The 24,284-nt window shown below is 40.9% G+C and overlaps 1 protein-coding gene across 1 annotated transcript in view; it reads left to right on the forward strand.

Moving 5' to 3' along the window:
* LOC138656740 (UPF0462 protein C4orf33 homolog) overlaps positions 1 to 24,284 on the forward strand; it is a 161,520-nt gene that overhangs the window by 99,768 nt on the left and 37,468 nt on the right. The window lies entirely within an intron of this gene.

Genomic DNA, 24,284 nt, shown 5'->3' on the forward strand with positions numbered 1-24,284 from the left:
TCTGATGATACCAAGATCGAGATCTTTGGTGCCAACCACACACGTGATGTTTGGAGACTGGATGGCACTGCATACGACCCCAAGAATACCATCCCTACAGTCAAGCATGGTGGTGGCAGCATCATGCTGTGGGGCTGTTTCTCAGCCAAGGGGCCTGGCCATCTGGTCCGCATCCATGGGAAGATGGATAGCACGGCCTACCTGGAGATTTTGGCCAAGAACCTCCGCTCCTCCATCAAGGATCTTAAGATGGGTCGTCATTTTATCTTCCAACAAGACGACGACCCAAAGCACACAGCCAAGAAAACCAAGGCCTGGTTCAAGAGGCAAAAAATCAAGGTGTTGCAGTGGCCTAGTCAGTCTCCTGACCTTAACCCAATTGAAAACTTGTGGAAGGAGCTCAAGATTAAAGTCCACATGAGGCACCCAAAGAACCTAGATAACTTGGAGAAGATCTGCATGGAGGAGTGGGCCAAGATAACTCCAGAGACCTGTGCCGGCCTGATCAGGTCTTATAAAAGACGATTATTAGCTGTAATTGCAAACAAAGGTTATTCCACAAAATATTAAACCTAGGGGTTGAATAATAATTGACCCACACTTTTATGTTTAAAATTTATAAAAATTTAACTGAGCAACAAAACTGTTTGGTTTGTAAGATTTATGCATCTGTTAATAAATCCTGCTCTTGTTTGAAGTTTGAAGGCTCTAACTTATTTGCATCTTATTAAACCTGCTAAATCTGCAGGGGGTTGAATACTACTTGTAGGCACTGTATATATATATATATATATATATATATATATATATATCAAGTTTTTCCTTTAATCCACTGGATTTACGCTTCTGTTTGTAGATTCTATATTCCTCGTTTCTCTCTGCAATGGAACTAGCTAACCTCTTTCTCTTTAATTAAATCAAGTCTATCACCAAAAAGTGATTGTTCAAACCAAGTACAGTCGCTCATTGCTTTAATCCACTGGATTTACGCTTCTGTTTGTAGATTCTATATTCCTCGTTTCTCTCTGCAATGGAACTAGCTAACCTCTTTCTCTTTAATTAAATCAAGTCTATCACCAAAAAGTGATTGTTCAAACCAAGTACAGTCGCTCATTGCTTCATGGCCGAGCTAATCATTTCTATACACCTTCCCACCTGCTTGTTTTCCCTCTATTTCCTCCCCTATTTTCTTTGATTGACAGCTATGGCTTCATATAGCCAGAGATAGTTGGAAAGTGATGGAAAACAAGCAGATGGGAAGGTGTTTATAAATGTTTGGCCGCGCCAAGAGTACATGATCACCTGTACTTGGTTTGGACAGTCGATCTGTTCAAACCAAGAGTCCCTTTAAGGCTACTTTCACACATCAGGTTTTTTCATTCCGGCTGATTCCGGCTCTTTTGTGAAAAAACGGAACCGGCGAAAATAAAAACCGGAACCGTTTTTTCCCCATGGACTTGTATTAGTGCCGGATTGCGCTGCATGGCCCAGCGTTCCTTCCGTTTTTTTCCGGATCTGGCAAAAATTTCGAATCCAGCATCTGGAAAAAACGTCTACAGTAATGTTTTAGTCTGCAGCGGCCTGATACTTTTTTTTTAATTTGAGCATGCTCAGAACCTATTGGCCTGCCCCCAGGACACACATATATATATATATATAAAAAATGCCATTGAGGCCCTCACTCATTTCCAGCCATACTGCAAGAGAGCCAACACCCTGCCACACCCTGCCTTCCAGCAAGAGCCTGCCTGCCTGCCAGCAAGAGCCTGCCTACAAGAGCCTGCCTGCCTTCCAGCAAGAACCTACCTACCTGCCAGCTAGAGCCTGCCTGCCAGCAAGAGCCTAGCCTGCCTTCCAGCAAGAGCCTGCCTGCAAGAGCCTGCCTGCCTTCCAGCAAGAGCCTGCCCGCCTGCCAGCTAGAGCCTGCCTGCCAGCAAGAGCCTAGCCTGCCTTCCTGCAAGAGCCTACCTGGCTGCCAGCTAGAGTCTGCCTGCAAGAGCCAGCCTGCCAGCAAGAGCCTGCCTGCCAGCAAGAGCCTAGCCTGCCTTCCAGCAAGAGCCTGCCTGCCTGCCAGCTAGAGCCTGCCTGCTTGCAAGAGCCTGCCTGCCTGCCATCAGCCATGTCTTCTTCTGGGAGCCCTCCCTCTCGTCGGCAGTGCACTGAGGTAAATATATATGATTTTTATATAATTTTTCTCTCTCGCTCTCTCTCACTCTCTCTCGCTCACTCTCTCTCTCTTGCACTCTCTCTCTATTGCTCTCTCTGTCTAGCTCTCTCTCTGTCTATATATATATTAATGTTTTTCACCATCTTTCATTTTTGTAGGAAGCTGCTGCTGCAGCAGAAGGGGTGCTTCCAGAAGAAGACCAAAGGGTGGAGAAAGACCTGGAGCGGGATCACAATTGGTATGTTTCTTTCATGCATCGCGGAACCACAAACCACACACTACACCCAACACATAAAAGCAGAAGATCCTTACAGAAAGAACAATGCACACAACACATAGAAACAGATCATTGGACACATCACACAACATAAACATAATGATCATTATAGATATCAAAATGTACACAACACATAAAAAGGCTAACTACAAGCAAATAATTTTTATGTTATTTTTCTTCTAGAGTTCGGATTCTGATGCTCGATCCAGAGGTTCTCCGAGTGGCTCCCAGGGTTGTCGGCGTGAGAGTCATGGCGGCTGTCATCGTGTAAGCAGCATTTTTTTTTTTTCGGAATTTTCTTTATGTTGTTTTGAATCTAATTTTATTTTTTTTGTCCTTTTTTATAACAGGCTTCACAGCGTGCTCCTGATTTGGACGGTGAGTAGGTCGGCCTCAGTATTGAACTCCTCATCGATCTGATCCGAGACAGGGAGCCGCTGTGGAACATGGGTGACCGCCGCCATGCTGAAGTCATAGTGATCTGTCGACTCTGGGAGCAAATATGCCAACAGCTAGTAGAGAACTGGGAGGACCTCGATGTTCGGGCCCAGAATCAAGAACGAAAGTACAGTATACACAGTTCAGTTATGTTGATGCATTCTAATTTCTAAGTATTGTATCTTAACCGATTTGTGTTTCTCCTTTTTTACAGGTGAGAGGATTGTGAAGCGATGGCGGTCTATCAGGGATTGCTTTAAGAAGGCTTTCAACAAATATGCCCAAGCCCTGTCATTCCTCAGGACAACAATGGTGACCCGAAGGTAAATATTACCCACCACATTTAATAACCAATGTTTTACATGTCTAACCCTCTTTTGCTGTTTCAGCCAGGGCCATGCAATATCAGTATATAAATTATATACTTTTTTCTCTTTGTTCCACAGCACTGTCGGTAGCACTTGGGAGCCTGCAGCTGAGTTGAACCCTTCTGGGGCGATCCCGCAGGAGTCCGCCACCGAGGGACACTTCGACAGTCCCGGACCCTCTGCACCTTCCCACTCTGTACCTTCCCAGCCTTCCCTCCCATCTGATCCCTCGGTCCCATCCACCAGCGCAGGAGCATCCTGGCCAATTCCATTGCATGAATCTGCTGGTGAGGATATAGCTTTTCCTGTACCCCACCCCTCTGCTGCTGCCACCTCTACCTACACCTGTGGCTTCGGCGCACCAGCTGCAGAGGGGTCAGGTACAGAGCTATGCGCCCGAGTTCTTACACCTGAACGCATCCTTCCAGAACTGTCTCAAAGTTTTGTCCTAGCAAATGGCTGCAGGTTTCAATTTAATAAATAAAAGCATATTCGAGTTGCATACACTTCTGCTAACGATGCGTTCAGAGGCAAGTCTATCACCGAACCACACTTATTTCTGGTCGAGCAAATGGAGAAGCTATCTACTGATCAGCATATGCAAGTAATGGAAACCTGCCAGTCTACTCTAGCGCTCATTGCCTCCAAAGTCACCACACTTACCACCCCTCCTGCACCTGCCCCCTTCAGCCACTGTCACTCAGTACAGCCACTACCATCCTCCTGACCCATACAAGCAACCTGCCTGTGTCCCATCCGAGCAACCTCATCATTACCCACATTGTGCCCGTGCCCCCTGTCACCATCCAGACCACTACCAGCATCCTGCCCGTGCCCTGTCCCACCATCCAGACAACTACCAGTGTCCCGCCCGTGCCCCTTCCCACCATCCGGACCAGTATGAACATCCTTCCCCATACCAATTCCCAACAACATCTTCCGCGCCTCCTCTCCCTGCCCACTACCACCAGCCTCCTTCACCCATCATGTCCCAAACCTCTTCTCCACCCATCACCGCTTCTGCCTCCCAATCCTCCCAAATCATCAGCTACACCCCTCCATCATACCAAATTCCTAAGCCAACTCCCAGTTTCCTGTCCACCCATTCACTTGCTTTCTCCACCCCTTCACCACTACATATTGATCCTTCCCCACCACCACCACCACATTCCTCTCTCCACACTCCCACTGTTGAAGTGTCCCTATCTGACAGCTCCTCCAGCACTATCTCCACCCGGACTTATTCAAACCTCTAAGTTTGTGGCGCAGCCAAATAAAGTTTATTTTTGTGTTGCCAAAGAAAAGTTTATTTTTGTTTTGTTAAAAATTTTGTAATAAAACTGTGTTTTTAAAGCAAATTTGTATTTTCTTTATAAGGTATAGTTAACACTTGGGTTAAACAAGGTTTATTGGTTATAGGTAAAATACTTTGGGTAGAACCCAAACAGGTACACAAGTTGGGTAAAAGAAGGTAATATACTTTGGGTAGAACCCAAACAGGTACACAACTTGGGTAAAAGAAGGTAATATACTTTGGGTAGAAACCAAACAGGTACACAACTTGGGTAATTAAATGTTTAATACTTTGGTGTGAACACAAACAGGTACACAACTTGGGTACAATATGGTAAAATACGGTTACAAGGTCAAAGACAAATTGTTCAAACTCTCTCATCCTGCCAGTCTATTCTTCCTTCCGGTGAAATAAAGTATTCTGCGAATTGGTCCCTAATTTGGGAAACTGCCACAGAACTTCTAGACATAATGTTGTTATAATCAGCCAAGGTGGTTTCTTCAGAGTGGTCCTCAATGGAAATCTGTTCCTTGGATATCACATAATTGTGCAGGACAACACACGCTTTCACCACCTCGTCAACAGTGTCTGTCTTCATGTTTATAGATGTCAGTAGAACTCTCCATTTGGCGGTCAAAATCCTAAAAGCGCACTTCACCATTCTCCGTGCATGTGTGAGGTGGTAGTTAAAAATTCTTTTGGTTTCGGTAAATCCACGGCTGTAGTAGGGTTTCAAAAGATGTTCTGACAACTGGAAGGCTTCATCCCCAACACAAACAAAAGGCATTGGTGACCCAGAGGTTTGAGGCAGTGGTCTGGGGGGCGGGGGAGTAATTGAAAGGTGTTTCCATACAAATGACGCCCCATTGTAAACAGTTTGAAAACTTGGGAATCATTTGAGCGGCCATATGCCCCAATATCCACCGCTACAAATTTGTAATCCGCATCGGCGATGGCCATCAGCACAATGGAAAAGTACTTTTTATAGTTAAAATATTCTGATCCAGAACTAGCCGGTTTCACGATACGGATATGTTTCCCATCCACCGCGCCCAAGCAATTGGGAAACTGACACACTTGCTGGAATTTCTCAGCTACTTCCAACCATCTCTACATTTTGGGATGTGGTATAAAATCATCATGTAAAAAGTCCCACAGTGCACGGTAAGTGTGCTTTACAATTCCGGAGATAGTGGAAATTCCCAGTCTGAACTGGAAATGTAGTGACGAAAGGGATTCTCCAGGAGCAAGGAATCTGTGAACAAAAGCAAGGCAGAAATTACTACAAAATCAAATTGCAATCAATTAAACTGTGCTACAGGAGTACATACAATAAAAATGGCTTACCGAAGAGTGACCATCAGATGCTCAGCCAGTGAAATAGAGAATCGGCAATATGTATCACTCCTTCGGATGAGATGTTCGATTCGGTCCACCAATAGATCAAAGTTCTCCGCTTTCATCCGCACATATGAGAAAAATTTCTCTGGGTCTCCTCGTAGCTCCATGTACAGTCTAGAAAACACAATCATTCTCTGTGCGGTGATGGGGTGGATCCACAAACGGCGTCGAGGCAGACGCATGATGCATTGTCTCTCTCGCTCCTTCTCCAGAACAATTGCTTTCAAGCGATTTGCCTCCACAATGAAATCCACATTGTTCTGCAGAATATTCACAATAACGACATCCATCTTTCTCTCCAAACACTTGCTCCTCTCCAACCTGTCACTGATGGGCTGTAGAAAGACTGCATATATAGTTTTCAGGGGGCCAATCACATTTTGGAGCCTCCTAGGGGCATTCTTAAAAACCGGATCCGTAAAAAAACGGATGGAAAAAACGGTCCAAACGGATGCCAACCGGATGGGACGGATCCTGTTTACCACCTGATCCGGACATCGGATCCGGCAGAAAACCAGATCCGTCCCATCCGGTTTTCGCAAATTACGCCAGATCCGGCACTGCAGCGCGATGCTGGAATTGGCATGGCGCAAAAAGCCTGATGTGTGAAGTAGCCTAAGTCTTCCTATATAACCCCTTAATGACCACTGATACACATTAAAATGGCAATATAAACACTTAAAGAATGTCCTGGATATAAATAGTAAGGACAAAAAACTCCAGATAATATGATACCAACAATAGGTGAGAAAAACACACCAACAAAAAGAGTATAATCCTCTAAATAATTTTATTGTACACCAAAGAAAATATAAATAAATAAAAATGTAGACATAAAATAAGAACCACTGGAAACCAGTAACAGGACACACACTGGCCAGCACCTAATGCCCTTTTAACAACATATGAGTAGAAATTCAATGCTCCATAACATGGCAGTTACATATACCAGGATGACATACATCAATATATAAATTTCCTAATAGCTAGAAAAACAGCACCAAAATACAAAGTGCATAGTGCCACAAATATAGAGACCAAAAATAAGGTCATAAAGTGCGGTGCAGAGCTGCAAATGGAGACATGATATACTTACAATGTAACATGTAGAGCAAAGTGCCGGTATCAGGTTGGTCCCTGCCGCCCCAACGCACGTTTCGTCGAGACTTCCTCAGGAAGCGTGCATTGGGGGGGGAGGGGTCCACCTATTTCTACAAGATCCAGCCAATAGGGACGCCACAACTAAACTTAATTACTAATACACGTCCACACATGTAAATCAACACATATTGGTGTCCAGCGGCATCCGGTATCAGCGGCGCATGCGTCGCTGCCATAGCCACCGAAGAACCATCGCAGGAGCGGCCGTGGAACGCAGGCAGGCAGAGCCGTCAGAGCGACGGGATCTGCGTGCCGCGCTAAGCGCCGCCCACACAATGGTCCGAAGCGACAGCAGCGGCGCATGCGCACCCCAGACCCACAAAGACTCAGTAAGAAGGAAGCCAAGAGGAACTACCGAGGACTGCCTCGAAGCAAGTGTGTGAATACATGTAAAACACATAGAGGTGATAATGTGCGATCGTGAGATGCAGCAGACACAATTAAATGATGTAAAAATAATATAATATAAAATACAATGATAATATACAGATCCTATCCTATATTGTGCAATATGTAAATGCAGCAATAAAGTGCAAATATCAACAGCTGCAAAGATAAACATGTGCACTCATAAAGAGCAGACTAAAGTGAAAATGTGCATATAATATATGATTGAGTTTAAATAATTAGAAAAATACTGTGCAAAATACCGAACTCAGTATTGCACAGAATAACATATATCAAGATACAACAAACAACCTAACAACCTACCAACAACCATGTATCTTGATATATGTTATTCTGTGCAATACTGAGTTCGGTATTTTGCACAGTATTTTTCTAATTATTTAAACTCAATCATATATTATATGCACATTTTCACTTTAGTCTGCTCTTTATGAGTGCACATGTTTATCTTTGCAGCTGTTGATATTTGCACTTTATTGCTGCATTTACATATTGCACAATATAGGATAGGATCTGTATATTATCATTGTATTTTATATTATATTATTTTTACATCATTTAATTGTGTCTGCTGCATCTCACGATCGCACATTATCACCTCTATGTGTTTTACATGTATTCACACACTTGCTTCGAGGCAGTCCTCGGTAGTTCCTCTTGGCTTCCTTCTTACTGAGTCTTTGTGGGTCCGGGGTGCGCATGCGCCGCTGCTGTCGCTTCGGACCATTGTGTGGGCGGCGCTCGGCGCGCGGCACGCAGATTCCGTCGCTCTGACGGCTCTGCCTGCCTGCGTTCCACGGCCGCTCCTGCGATGGTTCTTCGGTGGCTATGGCAGCGACGCATGCGCCGCTGATACCGGATGCCGCTGGACACCAATATGTGTTGATTTACATGTGTGGACGTGTATTAGTAATTAAGTTTAGTTGTGGCGTCCCTATTGGCTGGATCTTGTAGAAATAGGTGGACCCCCCCCCAATGCACGCCTCCTGAGGAAGTCTCGACGAAACGTGCGTTGGGGCGGCAGGGACCAACCTGATACCGGCACTTTGCTCTACATGTTACATTGTAAGTATATCATGTCTCCATTTGCAGCTCTGCACCGCACTTTATGACCTTATTTTTGGTCTCTATATTTGTGGCACTATGCACTTTGTATTTTGGTGCTGTTTTTCTAGCTATTAGGAAATTTATATATTGATGTATGTCATCCTGGTATATGTAACTGCCATGTTATGGAGCATTGAATTTCTACTCATATGTTGTTAAAAGGGCATTAGGTGCTGGCCAGTGTGTGTCCTGTTACTGGTTTCCAGTGGTTCTTATTTTATGTCTACATTTTTATTTATTTATATTTTCTTTGGTGTACAATAAAATTATTTAGAGGATTATACTCTTTTTGTTGGTGTGTTTTTCTCACCTATTGTTGGTATCACATTAAAATGGCAGCCATTAAGGGAACCTTATTCCCTCATCGCCATTTTAAAATGGCATTTGGAAATAAGGGTATAGCGCCCCCAGAATCCAAAAATCTCTAAGGTCTGAGCTTCTGTGGGTAGCTGAGACCCTGTAGAATACGATCAGGGTCGAGGGATGGATTTTCCAGTCCTTGCTCACGTGATCACCTTTATTCAGTAAATTACGGCGATCACGAAAATAAAAAAATATTAAAATCATTTCTCTCTATTCTGACATGATATACAGGAGAGAGGGAAATTTGGTCCCCAACTCCTCCCCCGGTACCTCCGCCATCCCCTGGACCTCCTGTTTGTCCCCTGGCCCTTCTCGTAATCTTCCTGAAAAAAAAAAGCGAGCGGGTGCTGAAGTGAGATGTTCTAGTCTCTCCCCCTGCATAAAATCCTTGAGGGGTGTAGTTTCCAAAATGGGGTCAAATGTGGGGGGTTTCTTCTGTTTTGGGCATCTTAGGGGCCCTGCAAATGTGACATGTGAGCCACAAACTATTTCAGCCAATTTGTTTTCCAAAATTCAAATATTGTTCCTTCCGTTCTGAGCCCTGCCATTTGTCCAAACAGAACTTTTTGACTACACTCATAAGAATGTGGCTAACAAATTTTGGGGTCCAATTTTTGGTGTTACCTCTTGCAAAAGTGAGAAATTTGGGGCTAAAGCAAGATTGTTGTGAAAAAAATAAAATTTTTCAATAGGATGGCCTAATGTTATCAAATTCTGGGTCATACCTGTGGTTTCAAAATGCTCACTATACTCCTGAATAAAATCCTTAATGGGTGTAGTTTCCAAAATGATGTCGCTTGGGGGAGGTTTCCACTGTTTAGGCACATCAGGGACCCTCCAAATGCGACATGGTATCTGCTCGAGATTGAAGCTATTTTTGCATTCACAAAATCAAAAAAACACTCCTTCTCTTCTGAGCCCTGCCGTGTACCCAAGTAGGGCTTAGGAAAAATTGCACAACAAATTTTGAGGTCCATTTTCTCCTGTTACCCTTGTAAAAATAAAAAAAAATTGGGACTAAAGTTACATTTTTGTGAAAAAAAGTAAAATGTTCCTTTTTTCCTTCAAGATTCCATTAATTCCTGTGAAGCATGCAAATATGGTTTTGTGCACCTTGAGGGGTGCAGTTTTTAGAATGATGTCACTTTTGGGTATTTTCTGTTATAATATTCCACTAAAAGTCACTTCAAATGGGAGGGATGTGGTCCCTAAAAAATGGTTTTGTAAATGTGGCTGAAAAATTGCTGATCAACTTTGAACCCTTCTAACTTCCTAGCAAAAAAATTGTTTCAGAAATTGTGCTGCTGTAAAGTAGACATGTGGGATATGTTATTTATCAACTATTTTGTATGATATAATTATTTGGTTTAATGGAATAAAAAAAAAAGTTTGAAAATTGGAAAATGTTCAAATTTTTCGTGAAATTTTATGTATTTTCATAAATATACGCAAATCATATCAACCAAATTTTATCACTAACATGAACTACAATATGTTATGAAAAAAACAATCTCAGAATCATTGGGGTCCACTGAAGCGTTCCAGAGTTGTTATCACATAAAGTGACAATGGTCACATTTCAAATATTTGGCCTGGTCATTAAGGACAAGATTAGCTCTGTCACTAAGGGGTTAAATAAATCACATTTGCATTGCTAGGGATTAGAAGAGGTGACCTGCCTATTTACTCTGCAAATATGTATTTATTACATTTGTTTGTAGAGCGCCAACATATTCCATAGCGATTTACAGACATTTTTATCACTGTACTCATTGAGGCTTACAATCTACATTCCCAGTGTGGGAGTGTATGGGGGTTGGCTAAGGCCATGAAATGTTATGTATATTTAATATTTATTTATGCTTTAAAATATTGTATTGTTTTTAATATGTATTAGGGAGAGTGTAGTACCCTACTTGGCCCACTAGATGGGGTGGAGAGTTACTCATCTTGTAAATAGGTAAGTTGGAGGAGCTAACGGCTGTTAAACTGGGAAACATCTGGAAATTTGAATCAGTTGGGCGGGAGCACCCTGACAGGGCAGTTAGCTCTGTAGCGTGGAAGAAAGGAGCACAGTCAGACAGTATTTTGGATAAGGGCCTCATCAGGGAGTAACATCAGAAGGAGTGCTGACACTGTGGAATTAGTGGGTCTGCAGTTGCCAGAAGAATTGAGCAGTACGGCAAGTCATTCAGAATGTGGCGGCTTGCTACATGGGTGGATGTACTCGAGACCGGGGTGAAACAGTTTACAGGTACCCCTATTGAAGTAGGACTGAGCAGAGATGATGCTGAGAGACTAGAGACCCCACTTCGTCCTGGAAGCGTGCTTGATGACAGGAAAGGAAAGACAAGGACAGAGGAGGAATTGCCAAATGTCCACCCTGATGATGTTAATGGAAGGAAAATGTATGCGCTGTGTTCCCGAAACAGTAAGGTCAATAGTAATAGTTCAAGCGTTGAATTGGACTGTGTCTCTGTTTTTGAATAAGCGTCTGAGAAGAAATAAATAGAAGGTATGCTGACTGAGAGTCGAGGAGTGTATGTGACGGCAGGTCAGGGTGTGCAAGAGACTTTTACCTGAGCCACGACTGCCACCCTAGCTGCCCCTTACAGGAGGAAACCAACACAAACACGGGCAGAACATACACACTCCTTGCCGATGTTGGCCTTGGTGGCATTTGAACCCAGGATGCAGGTACTAACCACTGAGCCACTGTGCTTCAGAGATAGTCTTGTAAGCCTACATATGAACATGTGTATTACTGACTGCTTTCTGTTTTTATATTTTTTATTTGTAGTTTTACAATGATGATGATGAGGCATCAAGTATATACAAAGAATTGCACATGTGTAAAGTGTGAAATATGAACTTAAAAATGGCAAATGTGCCAAATTTGCAAACCTAGAACTGGACATTATTACTAATCAACCGTTTAAGTAATAACACCCTTACGGTGTAACGGTAAGCTAACTTTTAAATCGGATCTGTCACTAGTTCAAAAGTGGTAGTTTTTGGCTCTTGTTTTCTTCCTGCCGCACCCCTGAGTACTCTACTTTTTGTTTTATATAGATCCACAATACGGTTCTAGCGCTATGGCCATGTTTACTCAGTGGTAATTTTCATTGTCTTTATCAAAGGGGCGTGGTTCAGACGATTTCCTATGGGCGTGTCTTTAGACTCCTTTGCATAAGTAGCTTTGGTAAAAATGTAACTATAAAAATCATGCAAAATATTTATTTATTTTACTCACTTATATAGCACCATTAATTCCACAGCACTTTACAGACATTATGATCACTGTTCCAATTGGGGCTCACAATCTATATTCCCTATCAGTATGTCTTTGGAGTATGGGAGGAAACCGGAGAACCCAGAGGAAACCCACACAAACACGGGGAGAACATACAAACCACTTGCAGATGTTATCCTTGGTGGGATTTGAACCCAGGACCTCAGCACTGCAAAGCTAACCACTGAGCCACCGTGCTGCCCTATAATAAAATAATATAAAGGCTGTCTCTAAACCATATGGCATATTTAGAAAAAGAAAACAAAAACTGAATACCCAGGGAAGCAGCGTGAATAAATGAGGTCCGAACACTGCCACTTTCGCAATGGTAACTGGTCCTATTTAACGAGAGAGCAGAGAATATAAATTCCAACATTGATATGAAGACCAGAAAGTCAAGTATCGTTTGCTGCTCAGTAAGTGTAGAGAACTTAATAATGCATATGATAAAAGTTTCTTTGGGGTTTGGATATGTGTCTGAATGGATCTATATTTGCTTTGAATTTTTTTTAACACACCATTTTATACGAGTACAAAATGGAATATCCACAGATCCATTCTCCAGAGAATTTCTGCTTTGAAAAATATCTGAATATAAGGGTGTTTGATTAATCTTTCATTGAATAATATCTAGCCAAGTCAGAAGTGTGAAGAATGTCTCAGCTATGATAGGTGCAATATTATTGTCACCTAAGGCAGTGAAAGGCCTGTGATTATATTAACCACTAAAGTCATACAAATCATTAAATTCCAATATTTTGCAACTTCCAGGAACCAAAGGTGACTTGGGCACCCTTCAAACATGTCTATTATTGTTCTTCATTATCGTGAAGTATGAAGAGAAACCCATAGATCATGGAAGATGATAAGTAATAGTCTGATTTCTACTGTACATTCAGCAATGTGGGGACATATACAATTGGATACTTAGCAAGTAAGAGCTGTAATGTTAATCATGTAGGATAGGCAAATATAGGGCATTGTGAATTACATGAAAGTAATACAGATATATATATATATATATATATATATATATATATATATATATATATATTTATACAGTGAAGGAAATAATTATTTGATTAATTAAAGACATGAACAGTCTATTATTTTAAGGGTAGTTTCATTTTAACATTGAGAGATGGAATATCAAAAATGAAATCCAGAAAATCACATTGTAAAAATTATAATGTGTATATATATATATATATATATATATATATATATATATATATATATATATATATATATACATACACTGTATATACAGGGTGGGCCATTTATATGGATATACCTAAATAAAATGGGAATGGTTGGTGATATCAACTTTCTGTTTCTGGCACAATAGATAAATGGGAGGGGGAGAACTTTTCAAAGTGGGTGGTGGCCATGGTGGCCATTTTGAAGTCGGTCGTTTTAGATCCAACTTTATTTTTTTCAATGGGAAGAGGGTCATGTGACACATCAAACTTAATGAGAATTTCACAAGAAAAAACAATGGAGTGCTTGGTTTTAACATTTATTCTTTCATGAGTTATTTACAAGTTTATCACCACTTGTAAAATGTGTTCAAAGTGCTGCCCATTGTGTTGGATTGTCAATGCAACCTCTTCTCCCACTCTTGACACACTGATAGCAACACCATTGAAAGCACAGGCTTCCAGTATCCATTATTTCAGATGCTGCACATCTCGTTTCTTCACAGCATAGACAATTGCCTTCAGATGACCCCAAAGATAAAAGTCTAAGGGGGTCAGATAGGGAGACCTTTGTGGCCATTCAACTGGCCCACGACGACCAATCCACTTTCCAGGAAACTGTTTATGTAGCAATGTTCGGACCTGACACCCATAATATGGTGCACCATGAAGTCACGAACGAATTAAGTTATGTTAAAACCAAGAACACCATTGTTTTTCTTGTGAAATTCTCAATAAGTTTGATGTGTTATATGACCATCTTCCCATTGAAAAAAATAAATTGGATCCAAAGTAGCCGACTTTAAAATGGCCGCCATAGTCACCACCCATCTTGAAAAGTTTTTCCCCTCCCCCTAATATGCCACAAACAGGAAATTGATATCACCAACTACTCCCATTTTATTTAGGTGTAGCCATATAAATGGCCCACCCTATATATACAGTGCCTTGCGAAAGTATTCGGCCCCCCTTGAACTTTTCAACCTTTTCCCACATATCATGCTTCAAACATAAAGATACCAAATGTAAATCATCTTGCGAGACCGCAATGCATGGAGCGGTCACCGGGGCATCGCGAGGAGCGGGAAAGGCCTGTTTCTGATCCGACGGACGGTGACTATATAACTATATTTTATTTTTTAAATTATTTTTAACATTAGATCTTTTTACTATTGATGCTGCATAGGCAGCATGAATAGTAAAAAGTTGGTCACACAGGGTTAACAGCAGCGTTAACCGAGTGCGTTACACCGCGGTCAACGCTGCCATTAACCCTGTGTGAATGCTGACTGGAGGGGAGTACGGAGCGGGCACTGAATGCGGGGAGGAAGGAGCGGCCATTTTTCCGCCGGACTGTGCCCGTCGCTGATTGGTTGTGGCTGTTTTGCCACGACCAATCAGCGACTTGGATTTCCATGACAGACAGAGGCCGCGACCAATGAATATCCATGACAGACAGACAGACGGAAGTGACCCTTAGACTAATATATAGTAGATATATAAATATACACTGTATATACTGTATATAAATATATATATATATATATATATATATATATATATACAGTACAGGCCAAAAGTTTGGACACAGCTGTTCATTTAAAGATGTTTCTGTATTTTCATGACTATGAAAATTGTACATTCACGCTGAAGGCATCAAAACTATGAATTAACACATGTGGAATTATATACTTAACAAAGAAGTGTGAAACAACTGAAAATGTGTCTTATATTCTAGGTTCTTCAAAGTAGCCACCTTTTGCTTTGATGACTTCTTTGCACACTCTTTGCATTCTCTTGATAAGCTTCAAGAGGTAGTCACCGGGAATGGTTTTCACTTCACAGGTGTGCCCTGTCAGGTTTAATAAGTGGGATTAATTGCCTTATAAATGGGTTGGGACCATCAGTTGTGTTGTGTAGAAGTTTGGTGGATACACAGCTGATAGTCCTACTGAATAGACTGTTAGAATTTGTATTATGGCAAGAAAAAAGCAGCTAAGTAAAGAAAAACGAGTGGCCATCATTACTTTAAGAAATGAAGGTCAGTCAGTCCGAAAAAGTGGGAAAACTTTGAAAGTGTCCCCAAGTGCAGTTGCAAAAACCATAAAGTGCTACAAAGAAACTGGCTCACATGAGGACCGCCTCAGGAAAGGAAGACGAAGAGTCACCTCTTCTTCTGAGGATAAGTTTATCCGAGTTACCAGCCTCAGAAATCACAGGTTAACAGCAGCTCAGATTAGAGACCAGGTAAATGCCATACAGAGTTCAAGCAGCAGACACATCTCTACAACAACTGTTAAGAGGACACATTGTGCAGCAGGCCTTCATGGTAAAATAGCTGCTAGGAAACCACTGCTAAGGACAGGCAACAAGCAGAAAAGACTTGTTTGGGCTAAAGAACACAAGGAATGGACATTAGACCAATGGAAATCTGTGCTTCGGTCTGATGAGTCCAAATTTGATATCTTTGGTTCCAACCACCGTGTCTTTGTGCGACGCAGAAAAGGTGAACGGATGGACTGTACATGCCTGGTTCCCACCGTGAAACATGGAGGAGGAGGTGTGATGGTGTGGGGGTGCTTTGCTGGTGACACTGTTGGGGATTTATTAAAAATTGAAGGCATACTGAACCAGCATGGCTACCACAGCATCTTGCAGTGGCATGCTATTCCATCCGGTTTGCGTTTAGTTGGACCATCATTGTCATCAGGACAATGACCCGAAACACACCTCCAGGCTGTGTAAGGGCTATTTGACCAAGAAGGAGAGTGATGGGGTGCTACACCAGATGACCTGGCCTCCATAGTCACCAGACCTGAACCCAGTCGAGATGGTTTGGGGTGAGCTGGACCGCAGAGTGAAGGCAAAAGGGCCAACGAGTGCTAAGCATCTCTGGGAACTCCTTCAAGATTGTTGGAAGACCATTCCCGGTGACTACCTCTTGAAGCTCAACAAGAGAATGCCAAGAGTGTGCAAAGCGGTCATCAAAGCAAAAGGTGGCTACTTTGAAGAACCTAGAATATAAGACATAATTTCAGTTGTTTCACACTTTTTTGTTAAGTATATAATTCCACATGTGTTAATTCATAGTTTTGATGCCTTCAGTGTGAATTTACAATTTTCATAGTCATGAAAATACAGAAAAATCTTTAAATGAGAAGGTGTATCCAAACTTTTGGTCTGTACTGTGTATATACATCAAGACAGAGACATCAAGTACATGTTAGCTACTTCTATTACTATCTGCAAAAGTGGCAGACAAGTTCATTTGGTAAAATAAAATATTCATTTCCAAGTTTCCCTGCAAGCATTCTTTACAGTAGTGAAAGATTTACATCAGTGCTTGCCCTTCACCTTTTGCCAATATGTACAACAATATCCTCATTCCCCATTACTCAAAGCAATAGCATTAACTAAGGAAAAGCAGACTGATTAGTGTAAAATCGAATTTGAGTGAAATTTTCAGAAATTCGCATATTTGAACAATTTTGAGAATTGATTTGCAAAATAAATCCTCCAAAACTTGCCCAGCACCATTTCCCACACTGCTGAAGCATCAAAGAGCTGGCTAGTGTCATCTTGCAGATTATCATACCTTGTATAGTGGTGGTCAGTACCTCGGCCATCCCATATCAGTGGTCTCCATTGGAGCACAGTTTGTATGACAGAGTCATTCTCAGACTCTAGAGTCACTGAGTAAGCATCCGTCTCTGTAAAGTGTAAGCTCTTATGATCTGCAAGGTCCTCTCTCACTTCTATAGAGTGTAAACTCTTGTGGATAGCGGGGTCTTCCCTCTAACTTTTAAAGTGTAAGTTTTTATGGTCAGCACGGTTCTCTCTCTCTCTCACCCTTGGTTATTTTATAAGGAATTATAAACTTTCCAGTATTGAGATTCAAACAAATTCTTCTCCTGCTAGTCTAATTGTCTGGGAAAATTCGGCGAAGTCGTAAAATTCTAATTTGAAAAGATTTGCTTTTCTCTACCATTAACCCATTACACAAAGTTGTCCCAACAAGGTCTTCCTCCCCACTTCCAATGTAGTCCTTGTCCTCATATTTCTGTAGTATTTACAATCTAGTCCCATTGCTGAATGTCAATTACATGTTGCCCATTAGTCTCTCTAACGGAGTTCAAGTGGTCTTCACATTGGTTGTCATCACAGCAGCTGCTCTCTTCCCTGCTGAATGGATGTTTCTGCTGGGGATGGAAAAATTCCGGCACTTAGTTCCACATTAAAAGAGCTGCGATATGGCACGTGCCTTCCATTGTCTGTGCATTTAGTGACCCATACAATGTTACCTTCTATACAAGAGGTCCCCAACCTTTTGACCTTGAGAGACCCATTCGCTAGCCACATTCATCTCTGAGAGATCGCGAGCCACATCCAGCTCCTGATCAACTCACAGTAGTGACATCCACAGCCCCCTATTACCGGTATATTTACAGCCAAAGCTTTTCCACTGAAATCACACCATGGCAGTATGTCAAGCTCCAGGGTTTCCCATCTTACCCTCATTCATATCTGCTCTTCTATAGAGGGCTACACACTCACGTCACCATCTAGGGACCTACTCTTAAAAGCTGTTTGCTACACTTGGTGTTAATGCACCAAGCTGGCAGACAGCCGTGAGTCACAGATCACGGACCCGCAAGCCACATGTGGCTCTCAAGCTGCAGGTTGAGGACCCCTGCTCTATACTGTACATATTTGGTATGCTCACCTTAGAGCCACCAAGTCGAGAGTATACACACATGCATTTCCTTTACCAAACTCTTCTGTTGCTGTTTGCTGCAATTACAAAGTCTATTACTTTTTCTGCCTATACAGTAAATACATGATATATAGTAACTGGACAGATTAAATTCGGGTCACTTGTAAACTGATTAACCGATAGTGACCCGATACCAATTTGGTATCTGCATAACCAGAATGACATTACATTCACCCTAGAAACGTGCACGTTGGTGATTATTGCAGAGCCATTGTGGGTAGTGACCACTTTATTAGGTGTGTTTATTACACGTGTATGTCTACTCTTCAGTCCCTAAGGCCATCTTCCCATATAGCGTAAAATGTGTTTTTTTCTGCAGCAATTTTTGTGTGCAGAAAATCTGCATTTAACAGTTCAAAATGCAAAGTGGATGTGGTTTTATGAAAACCGTTGCTCATGCTGTTGATCTGTGAATTATTAGAGTGTGGCGAAGTTGAAAAAATACATGCAAAACCCTGATTGCATTTTTAAGGGCAGAATTCCAACAATCCTGTACTAAAAAAAAATTAACACATTTCAATAAAATCTGCACCAAAAAAGGGAATAATGCAAAAAGAAAAACAGCAAAAATGCAATAATCAAAGGAAATTGCTACTGCATGCTTTGGTGCGGACACCTGCAGAAAAAAACAGTGTTTTCACACTTGGGAACATGCCCTAAGAATGTCCCTCCAATAATTCTGAAATTAGGTACGGAGTGATGCAACTAGGTGCTTTTTTTCAGCTTTTGTCGCAGTTTTCAGCCACAAAGGTGTAAAATTTGCTGGGTAACTTTTTTTAAATTTTTGGCTGTGCATGCGAAGGTTATTCCGAGGGTTGTTCTGATTATGGGGGTTCTATTGCTGCATAAATAAGAATGTTTATTGGATGCATTTTTGAAAATGTTTTTTACTTGTTCATTAGGGTAGTTGTTTTTTTGGGGGAGGGGAAAAATTTTAGTTTTTCTTTGGCATCATTTGGGGTATATAGAATGTATTGGTTGACTCGATAGTTTTGGTTGAGAGTTGATGGAAACTGAGCTGGGACTGAGCAGTTGTAGCATGTATAGTAAAATAACTAAAGCCCACTGGTATTTGTGCCGGTAAAGCATCTGGGGAATAACCCACAAGCCCATCATATACAGTACATAAGCTGATGTTCCTTAATGATGTTTTTATACTGGGATATATTGGGATTTGTTTTCCATGTCGCCTGTCATTTATGCAAAAAATGACAATAATATCTGATGCTTTATTGGCTGTCACTTTTAGATTAGCTTCTCAACGGGCATTTTTCAGCATGTATTGCTAATGACAATGTGACAGCGGGTCATCAGTTTCTGAGAAGCTAATTCATAAATGACAACTAGAGATGACAAATTTCGTGAAATGGTTATTCGATTCACTGACTATAGGATTGCATTGTACAGATGCAAAAAAAAAAGGAAAAACAAGTGCACCCATTGCATGCTACGGAATGGTGAATCCGTGAAGCAGGTAGGATTAGGTTTTATATTGCATATTTAGATTTTAATGGAGAATGATCATGCAAATATCTAAGCAGCCAACCATAGATGTATATAAGCGCAAAATTTGGTCAAAATACTCAGTCATTGCTCAGATTAAACTGAGGAACTAGGAAGAAAAGTGATCTGAGTGAATTTGACTGTGCAGAGATTGATGGTGCCAGATGGGGTGGATGAAGGAAATCAAAGTTCAAAGAGAATAATGAAAATCCAGTGTGCATCACTGCTCAGGTCGAAAATAGCTTTTAATTGATAAACATTCAAAAAGACATTGTCTCAGGTTGACTAGAAGGCGACAATGACACCGATAGCTGTAGTATAAAGAGACTTTTCTGAACTCAGGGATATACGATACGATACGATACGATACACTTTATTGATCCCGTGGGAAATTATGGTATCACAGCAGCACGACTTAAATCATAAAAATCATAAAGAAATTACATAGTTGACATATTTGTTGACAGAAGAACATTATACATTATACATTAGAATAGGTCATACACAACAAGAGAACTGAAATGTAGAGAAATAAGTAGACATTCACCTTGGTGGTTTAACCCTAATGTTATTGTTGTACATTCCCATGGCAGTTGGCACAAACGATTTCCTATATTTTTCCTTCTTACACCTCAGAAGTATTAGCCGGTTACTGAAGGTGCTCTTCTGTCTCATGAATAGCTCATATAGTGGATGTGCATTATTGTTCATAATTGTCATACACTTTTTCAGAGTTCTTTTCTCCACTACCTCCCCAAAAGAGTCCAGATTACAGCCGACAGCAGAACTTGCCTTCTTAATAATCTTATTCAGCTTATTAGCATCAGAGGCCCGCACACTACTACCCCAGCACGTGATTGCAAAAAAGATGGCACTTGCCACTACAGATTGGTAGAACATTTCTAACATTTTGCTGCACACATTAAAAGACCTCAGTTTCCTTAGGAAATACAGTCTGCTCATCCCCTTCTTGTAGACAAACTCTGAGTGGCATCTCCAGTCCAGTTTACTATCCAAATGGACCCCCAAATAATTGTAACTCTCCACCTGCTCTACCTCCTGACCAGCAATAGTGATCGGTAAGCATTCCAACTTAATCCTGCTATAGTTGGCCACCAACTCCTTAGTTTTCTTAACATTTAGTTGTAGATAGTTACCATTGCACCAATCCACGAAATTCGACACCACCCTTCTATATTCCTCATCCCCCTATATTGTAGCTACTGAAGCCCCTATCAGTTTCCAATAGGAACAAGTTGTTAACTCTATGCAAATCACTAGTTATACATACTGTGCAATTGTGGGCATCACTGTACAGCAAAGATTTAACAAATCTGGGACTGGTTCAGAGGTGGACAGCTAAACTAATGCAAAGAATGGATTAACTATACTACTTAGATTGTCAAAATTGGGCATACTCTCTTTGAAAAGCAACATTGTACTGGTGACTTAAAACCTAATCTTCTTCATCTCCTTTTCCTTCTCGTCCTCCTTCTTTTTTCCTTTTTCTTCATTCTTTTTTCTCCTTTTCCTTCTTTTTCTCCTTTCATCTCCTTATTGTCCTTATCTTTCTTCTTCTTTTCCTTCTCTTTCCTCCCCTTTCTTTTCTTCCTATCTTGCTTTTTCCTTTTGCTACTTTCATTGTTTCCTCCTTTTTATTGTCCTTCTCTTTTTCCTTCTTCTTGTCAGCCTTCTCTTTCTTCTCTTTCCTCGTCTTCCTTCTTCGATGTTCCACATTTCTTTGCTCCTTCTCTCACTCCTTTTTCTCTTCTTTCTCCTTATTGACTCTCTTTCTTCTTCTCTTTCTCTTCGGTCTCCATCACCTTCTCTTTTTACTCCATCTTATTTTTTTCCTTTGTCTTCTTCTCTTTAACCTTCTTCTCTTTATCCTTCTTGGGTTTCTTCTTTTTGTTTTCATTCTTCTCCTTCCTAATCCTGCTGCAACCTAAGACAGATGAGCTTTCTGTTTCTGAGATAATCCTCATTTTATACACTGTATACCTGTTATTTTATACAAATAGCCTTATACTGATATTCAATAATCTCTCCCCTTCCCTCGCCCCAATAAGCCAAGAGAAAGCCTCTAGTGGCTGCCAAGTTTTTGAATATGAACATCAGAATGTAAGCGATTCCATAATCTTTTGAAATTACTTTAATTTATGTTAATGGCTATTTCCGACTAATATAGTAAATGCCATCCTTGTAAAGACTGAACAATCCTTTAGCATAAAAATGTAATAACAATCACTTGCAAATCATCTGATTCTCCAGTATAATTATTATTTTTTCGGAGACATTGCTTAATGTTTTTCAAAGTCAATTAAACGCAGAAGAGCTATCTTTTCTGCCTTACAGCTAAAGGTAGCAAACTGAAATAGATATTAAGACAATGTTATTGAGCTTTGGGGCTTGATACAGAATGAGAGAGCTCTACAGTTAAGGATTGTCAGAAGAAAAAAACTAATGTGGAAGGTGATATCATTGATACGTTGTGTAATTTCTCAAGGTCATCATTTTAATTGCGTTGATAACATAACTCTGAGTAATTTTCATTATCACTTCCTGTCATTTGCGGACTGCTGGCAGTTGGCGTATTGCATATCAGCTCTTTATTCTCATTTTGTTTGCTGCCGAGGATAGTAAATTTCTCTGATCATTTATGCCGCTGCCTGAAACATATATCTTGTTAATAGTGGACCATTTGTTAGAATAACGCCACAAAGTCTTCAAATCCGTTGTAAATTGCTTTCACAGATTTTCTTCAATCAAATTAATCAACAAGCCACCTGAATAGCGAACCCGAGACACGTCATATAGATTTTCTTCCATAGAGCAAGGACCTGTTTCAAGCATCTGAACTCCCGATTCCTCCCCCCCAGGCCACATCATGTTTTGAATAATGGAGTAATTTATTCTGCATAAGATATTATAGAATATGTAATGGAGCTTGTCTCAAACTAAAGTATTCCTTTAATATATGGCAATAATGTTTTCCGTTGCCCAGAAGAATATTAATACTTCATTTTTTGATTAGACGTAAGGGTTAGGGCAAATATCTGATCAATATGCATTGCAGATGCCGACAAACATCCAACGCTAAGCATTAGAGTAGATGTGATTGTTTAGTGTTGGCAGTAAGATGAATTTAGCTTGTAGCATGCAGTCAAGCAATCAAACACAGAAATTAGAATGGAATCTGTTTGCTACAAAAAAAAATGACAGCAGTTGTGAGTTTCTGAAATCACTTAAAATGTCACACTGGTTAACAAAAACTACTATTAGGCTTGACTGGTGTTGAAATAACTCCGGTAACTCTTTCATATTGGCAAGTGGCGCAGGCTTCCTTAGAACCCTGCAGCAGACGAGCTTCTGGAGCTGTGCTTTGAATAGTCCTGGAGTTCTTACAGTTCGGGTTTGATTCAGAGCAGAGGGAATGCTACAGTTGTGTTAATGTTATTTTTCAGTAAACTAAGATGAAATAACTTTCCAAAAGAGGAACACTTTCTATCTTTTCTCAAGATCTGAAATGAAAAATGCGGCGAGGTTGAATATCCTGCACTTCAAATGAAAGAAAATGTGGAGAAAAAAACCAGCCTTTGGGTATTTGCAGATGAAACTATGGAATTTTAACTTCCATGTTAATTCCTTTCTTCTGTTTTAGTATTAAAATGTCCCATATAGGCAACCAGTGCTGGACACAGACAGAAAGCAAGAATAGTCTAAAGGCTCTTTGGAGTCCAATAGTTCTACTATCACAGAAGCTTCTTGCTGCTTTGGACATGGAAAGGGCCCCCTTACCTTTTGAGCCCATTGTTGCTGTACCAAAGATATGTCCGCCATTGATTCCAAGGTAAACTTAGAAAAGATAGTAGAGGGAACATTTTTTACAAAACTTTCTGCCTTAAGGGGGCTTTCCCACGAACAAATTACATTTTATCAATAGATTTTGGAATAAAAAAATAAGTTCCTTAATAGGATGTGTTAAAAAATGTTCCTGTGCCGAGATAATCTTATAAATGTGCTCCTGCTGTGTACTGTGTAATGGTGGTGTCTCACTGCAGGAACATGGTCTGATCCTACCACAGATCCTGGGCAGGGGAGGAAGCAAAGGAGGGTATACAGACAGAACATCAGGTATCACAGCAGGAAAATGTTTTACCTCATAGAAAGAATCACCTGTGATCTCATGTTGTCCTGTCTGTATACTTTCTTTTGTGTCCTACCTGCTCAGGTGCTGTGGTATGAACATATCAAAATGTGGAACTCATTTTTATTCCAATTTCTATTAATTAAAATGTACTTTGTTCATGGGAAAACCCCTTTACATCTTTGCCATGTCACAAACATAACTTAGCTTATTTATTACCTGTCCTCTCGGATGACTATGGGTCCAATCAATGTTATGCCCAGCAATCATTACAATGGGGGTTCAGAGCTCCTTAATCCTCTTCACAGCAACTGAACATGCACCCTTCCCCTTTTTTTAATGGCAATGGCGCTGACATAAACAGCCAAGTGCGGTACTGAATTGT

The sequence above is a fragment of the Ranitomeya imitator genome, chromosome 1 (genome assembly GCF_032444005.1).
Source record: "Ranitomeya imitator isolate aRanImi1 chromosome 1, aRanImi1.pri, whole genome shotgun sequence".
NCBI lineage: Eukaryota > Metazoa > Chordata > Amphibia > Anura > Dendrobatidae > Ranitomeya > Ranitomeya imitator.